This window comes from Diorhabda sublineata, chromosome 6 (assembly GCF_026230105.1).
Source record: "Diorhabda sublineata isolate icDioSubl1.1 chromosome 6, icDioSubl1.1, whole genome shotgun sequence".
NCBI lineage: Eukaryota > Metazoa > Arthropoda > Insecta > Coleoptera > Chrysomelidae > Diorhabda > Diorhabda sublineata.
Window position 1 is genome coordinate 13,979,884 of NC_079479.1, and position 13,679 is coordinate 13,993,562.

Consider the following 13,679-nt stretch of genomic DNA (forward strand, 5'->3'; position numbering starts at 1 on the left):
ACATCGATACTTTGTACATGTGCGATTTTTTGTAGCTCAGACGTCGTCGTTTTCCTGTATATCTCAACGTTTCGTGACTACGAGAGATTGACATCTTCAGAAACTGCAATTAGCAACGATGATTCCGCTTTGGACAACGTGAAGATAAGTTCTGCGAAGAAATCTTCTTTATAACAGGACCAAACCTAATAAATCCCTTTTTCCAGTTAGAAAATATTCTCATCCAAACCGAAAAGAATCCAAAGAATCACTTTTTTTCTTTTAAGTTAAGATTTTTTGTTCATTCTGTGGTTTTCCCTGTAACCTGGTGAACCTGTCCACCAACATATTTTTATTACAATGTCCAAAGAGCAATTTCTTTTTCAAGCCTTCGTTTTACTTTTTTATTTTTTGCTCTTACATTTTTATTTAGTCTACCCTCCCAAATCCACCACAACTCTAGCTTTCCAGAAAGAAATTTTCTCTTCATCAGGGTTAAATCTTCTCCACCCCAAATAAATACGAGGTCTGGTTATTGAATAACAGGACTGGTTACGAAAAAGGGTTTTTTCCATTGATCGAAGGAGTGCTGGAAGTCTCCTATGATGAGGGCCTCTAGGAGCTCTGCTGTTTTTTCCTCCATCACTTCTATCGACTCAAATCGGGTCCCTTTGAAAGCAGATCTTGTTCTAACCTTTCAAGGAAATCTGAGCAGACCAGTTGACGCTAGAGTTTTTGGTCAAGAGTCAGATTTGTTGACACCAACTTTTGTCATTTGTAATTAATTCCGTGTAAAATTTTTCTAACCGTTTCTTTATCGGTGTTTTCAGCGTCGGCAATCATCCGGATGCTCATTCGACGAATTGGACACATAATTTGGTTGGAATCGAAATGGAGAAAATTCTTCGACAATTGGTTCAAAGTCAAGTGTATTGATCTCAATGGAGCCTATTTTGGAAACCAATAAAGCCCTATCTAATCAAAAAATTCTTCTCCTTTGTCTATCTTTCAACTTGAGTAACAACCCTCATATTCTTGACAGTTTTATAAGTCTAAGGACATCTAGGTTTGGAGGTATTATAATATTCTTTGCATAATCGTATTCTACTTGGTATCCACCAAGTTCCCCCTTCCAATCTCGAACTGTTCTCTCCTTTAGATGTCCTTGTGCCTTTGCAATCAACCCTTTTTGTATTTTTTCTTCGTGTTTCTGCACTTTTTGATAACAGTTATCTAAGTCGAATGGAATCCCTCTAAAATATTAGAAGAAATGAAGAAAAAATAACGAAGAGGATTAAAAAGAAAAAATTCTTCTGCGTATGGTTTCCGAAGCCTTTTTCCAAATAGTTAACTAGGAGCACAGTCCACAAACTGCAACTGTTGTGCTTATAAGTCACGTGTTTTGAATCAAATTCATCTATTTTATAATATAATCGAGTCATTAGTCATTTTTTTTGCCGTTATTGATACCCGCATTATATTTAACTATTCCAGCCATATTATAATCATCTAGATATAATAATTTTGGTAATTTCATTTTTATCGTAAAAGTTTTCTATTTTCTAGTATCTCTTTATTTTCCACGTCTCCTTTTTTGTCTTTTCTAATATCCTCCCAAATTATTTCTTCTTCATTGTATATATAATGAAAGCCTTTTATGTCACTTTTTCAACAATTTTCTATTCCTCAACTTCACTTTTAGTACCATATTGTCCAGATGTTGGGACAGTTCTATAAACTTGATTTTCGTTGTTTCGAATTGAAAAAAATAACTTGAAGTGGAAATTATATTTTTCGAATTCTCTGAAGCGTCTGCTGGTTTCCAGATTTATTTCTTTGATTACGTGCTCAGTTGCAACGGCTGTTATTTAACATGTATAATGACCTAAAATTTGTCTTCATGTAAAAAGTTAAATGTTCTCTCGGATAGATTTATGAATGCAAATCCCGTACTTAATCAAGATTAAATTTGCATTGAAGCTAAAGGGGCATTGGTAGTACTTAAAACAGGATTGGTTTTCAAAATTCAGCAGGATATGTGAATTAACTAAACTGTTACACAGCTTAAATTTGTTTTAAAATGGAAATATTTTCTCATATCACGCAAAGATATACTTTCTAGTGGGTAATGGCAAATGGTGGATAGACACTTCGACAAATGATTTATTATACATAGAGAAATGGAATACATCGCTTGTTGTAGATTCAGCGACATCTGAAAATCACTATTTCTTGCAACTCCTCGAATCTGATGTCACATGAAAAAATTTGTTTTGTGGTTGTTACAGTTGAAAATAATGGAACAATGTGGAAATATCATAGACAAAACACAAAAATGGAAAAAAAAACAGTCCACGAAACACCCTCTTACACAGAGTAGTGTCTTTTTCACACAATTCTATGTGGTCCCTTTATTCTACGTAGAGTATTGGCTACATCTTTTTAAATTTTTTTTTTGCCTCTTCCTTCACCGCAGTCTCAAACTCTTCGAGCGTCTTTTTAGTTACACAAGTTACATAAGTAACTGCATTCGTTAACTTAAGATCAAAATTATAAATTTCCATAAAAAAAATTCCATTTTGCGTGGAAATTATAGTGCATCCATGTTAAGTGGGTTTTTCAAATATAAAGATGTTTTGGGGTGTTGATGTAAGTGAGCAAAGTGAAAAAAATATATTAACCACTATATTTTTCTCGGGAAACTAAACGTATTTTGTACAAAGATATTTATTTATATCAAATTATTACACTCATAGACAATTATTATAGTACAATCTGGTTAACAGTGACCAAAAGGAAATTCATTTCTGACTCAAACTCACAGAGTTTGGAAATGTGCTGTTTGCATACAAGGATTGCTTCTGTATTAAGAGCACTCAAGTTTCTCAAAGGCTATCCATACCGATATCAACAATGAGCTGTATCCCTTCACTACTGACAAGATTATGCGATTTTTTCCACGACTTTATGCTGTTTCCTGGAAGGTATAATCAACAGTTTCTATTTCAAGGTCATCATGTATATCAATATGGTTTGTATTGATATCTTTTGATAATCGTTTTGGATTGCATTCCCATTGCATTTCTAAGCATTTCTTCCAAAGCATTAGTTTATTCTAGACAAGTTTGATGAAACACTGTCTTCCATCTCGCTTTAACTAATTTTGGATCCACGCGCTTACCCACGTTCCGTCCAGGTAATTAATTTTATTATAGTGAAATCTGATTGGCCAGCGTAAAGCGGCATGTTTATTCCAACCAATAGATGTAAAGGTGTGTGGTGATCGTGCTTTGATAACGCATCGATTGTTATTTGGATCGATTTATTGTTGGAGTTAATCCAGTATAGACCTTTTGGTCAGAAAAGATAAATTTCTCACTTTCTAGATATTTTATTACTTGAAGTGTGTTTCATCAATTTTTAAGCACGTTTTATACAGTACATTCATTAATATCCTGAAGTATATTCGAAATTAATTTATCAGTTGTTATAGTTATGATCAAAATTGAATTGAGCATTATTAAATGAGTTTCCTCGTATAACAGACTTTTGATAAGTGAGAAGCTATGATATTAAATGAATATATAACATTTGAAAATCGATATATTCAAATTTTTGACCGCTGTTCGCTAAAAGAAACCAAAACACGTTATATATTCTGTCTTGTCGTTTCCATCTTTGGTTCACAATTTAATTTAGAAGCGAGCTTTGAGTATATAAGCGCGTACTTTGCATAAAGAAGAATTACGAAAAGGTAGTAGATAAATTTCGAAAAGTATACAAAGAAACAGTCCATCAAGACAAGCTGCCGCCAATGACAAATCAACCGTCTCTTAAAAATGCAAATCGGGACCGAATTTGCATGCGCGCATCAAGTAAACGGAAGACAAACTAACTTGCAAATTATTGAAAAAAAAAAAAAAAGATTCGGATTAACATGAATTAAAATAGAACAGGTACGGTTTCAGAGAATAATTTGAAAAAACTGTATGAAAAAAGACCTTCGAAAGACAAGTGTTTAAACTTGACAGCTGTCATACTATCAATTTACGAGTAATAGCATCAAGGTTCGGTAGAGGTCGCTCAACGGATTGTCGCGTAGAAGCTGGACAACATTCTCTCACCGGCGTTCCTGGAGGTGTTGGAAAACTGGGAAACTCATTAGTAGCAGTGCTTAGATGCTAAATAGTGATACTTTGATAAATTTTTATCGTTTTTTTAGAACAAACCCTCTATAAATATGGAACTTGGAAAATTAGAAAAAAAAGTAGTATTGCCGATGATCTGGTATTTCGAAACAAAAGCTTCAAGCTCTCGGATACAATAGTGAGACATTAGAAGATTAGAAGATTCAGAACAACATACTATCTTAAAATAAAACATACTGGAGAAAATAACAGCTTTATAAAAGACAAGATTAAGTATCATAGTCTCAAAAAACGACTTGTCACATACGCCCTAAAAACTGTGTATGGTGTCTCACGGAAAAAAGAAGAAAATTTCAGGAGACAGGAAAATTCTGTGATGGATATTGGAACCAAGAAAAGAGATAGAAGGCTGTACTGAAAGATATAATATAACGAAAAGTCACAGTTGAAATCATAAGAGAGATTGAAAAGATATCTTAATGGAATAAAGAGAAAAACTGTATACTAACAAAGATTAGCCAAGAGAAACACCCAAAATGAATATAGGAAGACCAAGTGACAGATGAAAATAAAAAATTGATATTGAAGACGTAATATCAACAATAGAAGATAATTTACCAAATTTATGGATGAAAAAGTGGAAAATAAGACGCTTAGAAGCTATACCGAATGATTTATAGCATCAAAAGAATCGAAGAGCTACAAAAAGAGGTCCAATTCCCTTGGAAATGTAACAGTCTTCATCATCATCATTATCATTCAGCAGCCTGTCTCGTCCACTTTTAGACATAAATCTCTAATTTAATTCTTCTATTAGTTTGTGTGTGTCTTCCCAACCGGATTTCGATTTCAAAAGTTTCTTTATTTATCAATCAGTTTTACATATAAATAGTTACATATGTGTTACATTTATTTTTTTCTGTGCCTAATTTGTATATATATTATCTAGTTTATATATTAATGTTTATTCTTTTAGCTACTTACAACCTAATATATACAACTTATATCTTATTAAAGCTTTGTACAGGTATTGCAGTGTAGACTGTGGGGTAATTTATGTAGTATTATTTTTGTTTGTCATTATTAACTGTTTCTGAAAAGCTAAATAATGCTAAGCATTGTTCTGAAAGACTTTTTTTATCTTTCATTAGATCATTAAGACTTCTCATCATTGCTAACATAGACTCAATGTCGCACAACTCAGTGAGTTTATCAACCTCATCCATAAGATAATTGAAGTCTTGAATGTTTTCTTTAAACTGGTTTTAATCTGGTGCATTTTTTAACTTAGAACTAGAGTTAAAATTGCCATAGTTTGTCGTTGCTGCTGGTGCTGGTGGTCCTCGTTGATGCTCGTCGCTAGTTCCTGATCTCTCTGGTAGACGAAGGAAGCTCTTATCGTTGACCTCTGGCGCTGGTGATGGCTTATTAGATGTGTTCTTAAGTCGTTGCATTTCAATGTCATTCAGCTGCTTCATGTATGATTCACGTTGGCTGAATGTTCACCTTGACAGTTGGCACATTTGGGCTTGTCTTCTGGCTCCTTTGTACAGTCTTTTGTTGAATGATTTCCAGAACATTTGACACATCGTGGTGGTAGGTGACAATTTGCAGTGTCATGACCAAATCTCTGACAATTGTAACATTGAATAACCTGTTCTGGATTTTTGTATTTTTCCCACTTGACTTTCAGTCCACAAAGATATTACATTTTAAAGATGCTAGTTGTTTCTGCTTATAGTGGAACTGCTAGGTAGTATGTAGCAAAGCCTTCTGTGGTGTCAGTAAATTTCTGGGGTCGTTTCATTTTTGCTAGTTTTCTGTGTGTAATGCCTTGATCTGTTAAGCTGGCACTAAGTTTTTCCATATCAACTGGTGATAAGCCCTTGATGACAGATTTTCTTTTTTACTGTGTGTATGAAAGCAGATTCTATTTTTATTCAAGTGATTAATAATTGCTTGATAATCAGTATTGTTTTTTGTGTAGAATGTGAGTTATTTTGGTGTGTCTCTGGCATTAATTCTAACACTTTTTTACTTAAAGGTTTCGTGTAATTCAGATGAATAGTTGTTATGTCAACAACTATTGGTAGGACTTTGTACTTCTAGGTCGAAGTTGTAGTTGCATCCATTTCTTTATTTGTTTCCGGAATGTCTTCTTCACTATTATCTTGACTGTTGTTGTCCATAAGGCACTCAAATCTGTTGTTGAATGGTACTCCTGTTGGGTCAATTTTTTGATTTTTTAATCCTTCCATATTTGTGGAATCAATTTTTCTTTAGAGTGTAGTTTTAGAATCACTTTCTTGCACTGTCACTTGCGTTGTGTGTTTTAATGTTGATAAAGTAGAAGCGCTCTGTTGAGCTTCATTAGCTTCCTATCCGGATGTTCCAGATATTTGTGGGAATTTACGTAATCGATTCGTTTTCCTTCTAATATTATTGGGATTGAACCTATCATAAATTGAGTCTTGTTTTAATTTGATCTCAGATCATTTTATTTACTTCGTTCAGTAGTCAGATCTGTTTATCACAATGCCAAGAATACCGTTCGCCATAAGGAGACACTCTGAAAAAATTATCATAATACATCCAGCTCGGAAGCCTGCTTGATATCTAGCCTGATATTGGTCAAGTAGTAATGATTTTGGTGAATAATTCTGCCTTTCTTGTCCATGATGAATATTGTGGGGTTGTTTCTTCCTCCAGGCAGTTTGGTTATTGCTTTGAGGAGCTCATTTCCTTCCAGTTTCATGACTTCCACAACAATACTGTCTTGGCTTGGTGCTTAGCTGTTCTTCCTGTCTATCAACGACTTTAGGACATCATTGTTTATTTTCTTATGTTTCTACTTAACTCTGACTCTCAATTTCTAGTCTAGCTTTTCTCTCACTAAATTCATTTCTTATTATATTCATATTCACTTCTATGACTTTGGTCATCCATTTGTTGTTATAGTTTTTGGTATCGGTGCTTACGGCTTTCATCATACTTTTATTAATTTTATTAACTTTATGTTGTGAATGTTTCTTATATATTTGTTTCTTCTGTGTTTCATGAATTTTTTGGTGATTTCAGAAAGTTCATCTTCATTTTGTGTTTGTGTTTGTTTCTTTTAAACTGACTACACTATAGATACAGCATCCTTAAGATTTACTTCAGCAGTTCTCTTAATGTGCGAGTTAACACATAAAGATGTATACAGGTGAATGAGGAAGATAATAATTTTCTTGTTTCAAAATCCAAATTGAGTTTCTGTGCAAAGTTGGTGGTTTTGCTATCGGAACTGATGCAAATACCACGTTTGCTTATTTTATTATGAATATAATGACTCCTGAAACAAGTTTTAATGTATTCTGTTCCGTTAATGCGTGTTCATACGATTAAATGTAAACCACAATTTATTTTTCCGTTTTATGCATGCAATTTTTTGAAACAAACTCGTGTACATTTGACCACCTTCTACGAATATAATTTATTCATGAATTCGATACATTTATTATGAAAATGAGACGTTGTTTATATTCGTATGGATTTTATTGATATAGTCATTTTTAAATAAATAATTGTGGTTGATCTTGATCAAAACTACACGAGACTGACTTGATCTGCATTAATTGTGACCTGAAATTTGTAAACTCTTAAGAGATTGCGAAATTGTTATAAAAAATTGTCATACGATAAAGGTTTTATAGAATAGTGACTGGAAATCTCAAAATTTTACAAATAATCAAGTTTCGATACTCATTTAACAGAAAAAAGTTAATCAATCGAAATAATACACTTAAATAAGCTTCTCGTATTTGTCGGTAATTGACAAGTTAAAACCTGCTAGAACCAGCTGATTTGTGAATTAAGAATACCTCGACGTACCGTAGACAACAACGTGAAAAAATATGCATTCACCAAGAAGTTTAAAGACAGAAAACGTTCAGGGCGGTCTAGAAAAACCACAACCGAAGAAGAAAAACGTATTTTATTGATAAATAAACGTGATCGGCGACTAAAAGGCTCGGAGATAGTAGCTCAGATCAATGAATCTAGTGATCTTCATCTGAGTACTTCTCGAGTGAAAAGTAGATTGAGAGAAGATGGTCTTTTGGTAATGATGACGACGTACATCAAAATAAAATTAAGAGGTTGCAATGAACTGAAATTCATATAAATTGGACGCACTAAGAGTAGGAAAGGGTTTAATAGAGTAATTAGTAAAGTTTGAGATATTGGGATCAATCGAAGAACAGATACTAGATCCATGTTTGTTTGGGGATGTTTTGTAGAAAGAGCGACTGGAGATGTGGTAGAAATTGAAAGGATTATCAAGTTACATTCGAAACAGATATCTGCTGAATGGATACTGCAAATGCTTAATGTTGATGAAAAGCTCTCTAGCTTTAAATATTCAATTGGAGTATCTTAAATCGTAAATCAAGTTAATATTTACGTTGTTTTATCATAATTGCGACAACTATCACATCCCGAAAAGAAAAATACAGTCGAAAAATGGATTTTATACTTTTTTTATCACCACAATGTAAAAAGGAGAAGGGAAATGCAAGGACCATTATTCGAAGACTAGGATATTAACTGAAAAAGGCAAAAAATATGAATAGCAGAAAAATAGTTGATAGCCAATTACCAGCAGATACTAAACGTAAAATACCGCAATATAAACAAAAATGACCCCGAAAATACGGAAATATTCTGGAAAAGTATTAGAAACTATAAAAAAATGTATCAAACGACGAAAATTTTGAACACAAACATTTAAAAAAATTCATGATGGACAGAAAATACATTGATACAGATAAATACATTGATAAATATATTGATGGATTAATACCGATCTTTTAGATTTTTACAGGTCTTTTTTCATAGTGATAAACCATCCTGTACTTTTCAATGGATATTCCTTTCAGCGATCCAATTAAGTAAAGTAAGATTTATAGATAATAAATTTTATTTTCTTGTGTGGCTCTTTACGTGTGTAATTTTCATTTACTTAACTAAGCTCACAGCTTTTACATCTAATAAGCTTTGTTATACGACGGCAAATGAGCATGAAACATGCAAGTCCGCAGTTACCTACGACAATGTGTAAACTTTCTTTAGCTCATTGTATTGAACTGTCGAAAAGAAAAAGCCACTGTTACTAATAAGAAAATTCTCAAGAGAACAGTTAATGGACATCATCATCATCATCATCAAGTGCCTACTGCTGGATGTAAGGCTGCCTTCAATTTTCAACTCAACTTATAATTTGACAATGACTTAATAAGTCGTCTAACTAACTTAGAAAAACAGTTTTCTGATTTTTTTCATGAATGCAAGACGTGCTTGTTGAAGGATTTGTCTATTTGCCTCAAAAAAGGCTTCAGTTTCAGCAATTGCTTCTTCATTAGAGCTAAATTTCTTACCGGTGAGATTAGCGAATAACCAATCGTCACTGGAGGCAAAATCTGAATTATACGGTGGATGACGAAGCAATTTGAAGTGTTATTAGTTCAATTTAATCATCCTTGTCATGGACTTGTAAATCTGTGCATTGACTTGGTGAAACAGTGGTTTTTTCCTCGAAATATGAGGCTGTTTTTTCTTGATTTTGTATTCAAACGAAACAACAACTGTATTTAGTATTCGCTGCTGATTGTCTCTCTCTTTTGGAGATAGTCGATGAAAAATATCCCATGCACATCCCATAATACTGAAGCCATAACCTTCCCAACTGACTGTTGTCCCTTTAGATGCTTCGGACCTGGTTCACCGGCTGCAGTCCACTCAGATGGTGATCGTTTTGATTCCGAAGTGAAATTATGGATTATCAATGCAAAAATCTGATTTATCACATTTAAATATAGCCAAACATTGCGATCAAAAATACGTTGAAAGTGGCACCTTTCAAATATTCACGCTCCAATTCTTGGTTAGATATAACCAATTTGTGGACTTGTTTGATGTTTTATGGAGTAATCACCTCAACCTAACCTAACCTGAAAGTTCACCTCAAAGGTTTACCGAGATCAGGGCAATCTCACAAGAAAAGGCATTAAGGTTTCGGAATGAACTAAATGAAGGTGAAACTGATTTCAAAGCCATTGTAGGTAGGCTCAATAGATGGGAAAAGTTATACGGAATTCGGCTACTTAATCATTGTGGCGAGAAGATGGTAGCAAATTTCGAAGATGTTCATCCTCTTAGAGATGAACTCCATACTCAAAGATGAGGATATAAAGACAATGTTTTAACTTTCTTATGTTAACCTGTGGATCAAGGGACATTAGAGACAATGAAGAGGAATTATCTAGAATACCTGCTTTCTTCTTCAATTGAAATGATGGAACAAGGTGAAGACATAGTGCACAAATTGCGTCATCTTAATTTAAAAGATGTTACTAACTCAGTCATGGAATAGTGTTGGAGCAGAGACCATTTGTCAATCTGGGAAAGCTTTGCTCCAAGAAAATCAAGAATCTCGAAGTGGAGACGATTTACAGAAGAGACTGAATCCGTCAGTACCAGCCCACTTCCATTGTAACAAATGCTGGGATGCGCGGATGCAATTGAAGAGGATGTGAATGAGTGGTTAGACCAAGATGAACAATTTGAAGTGACAAATGAAGAAATAGTGAATATGGTGAACGAAAAAGGAGAAGAAAACGATGAAGAGGATATGGTATTGGAAGATAGTGCACAGAGTTTCACACAGCGAAGGACATAAAGCTCTAGAAATAGCTATGGTGGAAATATCTACGAAGCTTTCACTTCTGAGGGGACTGCGAGGTTTGGCGGCCAGAAAACGACAAACAGCGGTTAAACAAAATAATATAACGAAATTTTTTAGTCTACGTTTCAAGGGTCACGGTATTGTACAGTATCTGAGTATCTACATATCGTCAAATATATGTTATTACTTTTCTCTTAGATATTTTAGTTTTTTTTTAATTCAATTATATTTTAATTCAGCTATGCTCTTGAGAAGTTTTCAATATTTGAATAAAATTAACTTTCGAACGGCATTTTTATCATATTTCATGTTATCAGACCTTCTAACTCATCCGACCTTGTTGTTGCGCACCCCTTGAAAAATTATTCTATGAAATGAATCAGAATGCTTGCGCGTTCCATCTTTTGCAATGAGGATACTTTCAAACGATTTCTCTTCAAAATTTGCATAGGAATCGTATGACTCAATAGTATTTTCGATTTTAGTTTCTGGTTAAACATTCCAAATTTCCAATCTGTCCAGTGTCAATATCAAGCACGATGCATTGAATGAATTCATTATTTTTCTCTCCCCCTCTTTCCATTATCCTCCAAAGGATGGAGTGACATATTTGAATCAGAAGTTTTTTCCATGCTTTCCTATCCTGGGCAATATTTTCGGCATGATGCAGTCTCATCAATGAAATTAATAATAATCAAAATGTGGGGAATATCAAAACACACCTTGATTGTTGACTTTACGTATATTTCATGTTGCAAGAAATAATAACACAATCAGTGTTATTATTTGGGAAACTTGGAATAAAAATCAATTGAAAATGTATTAGTCGAAATGATTTAATAGATTGAATTCAATTTCTCGTTTTTTTTTATTGTAAAAAGCTTTTCAATTAAATTAAAAACACGGTTACTAATAAATGCGTTCACGTAGCAATAAATTGAGAGCATTACCCTAATTACATAGTTGTTTTTTTAACTTAGACACTGTCAGAGGTTTGACGTAATTGTTCAGCAACGTCCACCGATGATTTACATTCGAATTTCCACGTAAATGCTATTACAACACTTTTGATGTATAACAATGTTCAATTGGAGGTGACTCAACAGTAGCACATAAAATGGAAATTAGAGATGAAAAAAGTTGGGTTTCCACAGACAAAATTCACGGAAGTTATTCAGAAAGAAACAAAAGGTTTCGAATTAAAAAAAATATGAATATTCATAAGAAATAAATCATCTACTTTACATAATCATTGACGATCGAAATAGGTCGAAACATCAATATTTTTATATGTTCTAAAAACAATTTTTTGATCACATGAGACCTAAAATTAAGCCGATTCATAACAAAAACTAATAAAATTGGTGAGAAGTGAGATATTAATGACAATTAAAAAAAACTAATCATTGAAAAACTTCAAACTCTGTCACTCCATGATACTATCAAACTATCGTCGCCGTCGTCAAAGGACTGCGTTGATAGCTATTGATAGATAGATAGATATTGATTGTTTGAGAAAATTCTCTTCTTTGCTTCAAGCTTCAACAAGGCGGCTTCCAAAGGCTCTTGGCTCAAGACTCAATCTATTTAGGTGCTTGGAAGGGAATAGATCTTTGCTTCTTAGACCTTTCTTTATATTTTCCTCGTTATATCGTCTTGATTTTATTACCTTACAGACCAGCATCGTAGGGATCGACCAAATAAGATGTCGACTCCTGAAATGTTTAAGGAAATCCACAAAGTGCTACTGAATTGTCCTCAAATGAAAGTGCGCGAGAGATAATAGCTAATAATTGGCAATATTTCACAGAAATTGAGCCGTTCAATAATCATGGATGTAACGTATGTCCATACTTTCTCAACCGAAGCAAAATAACAATCAAAACAATGGATTGGAAAGAAAGAATCGGCTCCAAAGAAGGCAAATACCGTTCCAATTGCAGGAAAGTTCATGGCGTCGGTTCTTAAAAAAGAAGAAACTATCAACGTCACGTATTAAGTAAACTTATTATAACGTTTTAGCGAAGGAAGTGTTGTTTCATCAAGATACTGCACCAGTTGTTGTATTGACTAATCAATAAATTAAAGTTTGAATTGCTGCCTCAAAAAAATGACTCTGTGGTCATCAATTTTCCAGAAATGAAGAGGTGATCTCAACAGTTAAATAATTTTTGTTGCCTGGTACTTCTAGGAATAATGAATATTCGCTTTTCAGAGCATTCCCAAATCTGTTCACAAACGCAATTCTGTGTTTTTAGCGTATTTAGAGGTGTGTTGCTTTGCCAAATTTTCAAAATTGAAGTTATTTCGAAGTAATTTCAAGAAACTTCAAACATTGTTGATTCGATCAAAAAACCAAACGTTCAATCACTCGTCTTCACCTCGTAACTAGATAATTTCATTTTATTTTCTGGCTAGTTTCGAGATTAATCATATGATTAGACTTATGGTGGTTAATTTTTTCCAGAGAATATAATGTATTAATCACAGTAATCCATTCAAAATTCTGTTTCTGCTTCTAATTATTAAGGATTACAAACATCGAGTTGGGATAAATGTGGGATTACAAATGCCCAACATACCAAGACCCAATAACGGAATTTGCTCTTGATGTGGTCGTGTCGGTTTGGGGTAGAAATCTGGACTATATAAACACAATGGAGTCCACACTCAGAAACTCGAGACTTACATTTTCAGCTATTTAACATTCAGCTTCTTTGAATTTATTATAAGTTTAACGTTATACATTTTATCCACAATTTTATCCAGCACTACATATGAAAATCATGTCAATGTAGTTTATTTTTCTATCATTGGATAGGATTTCC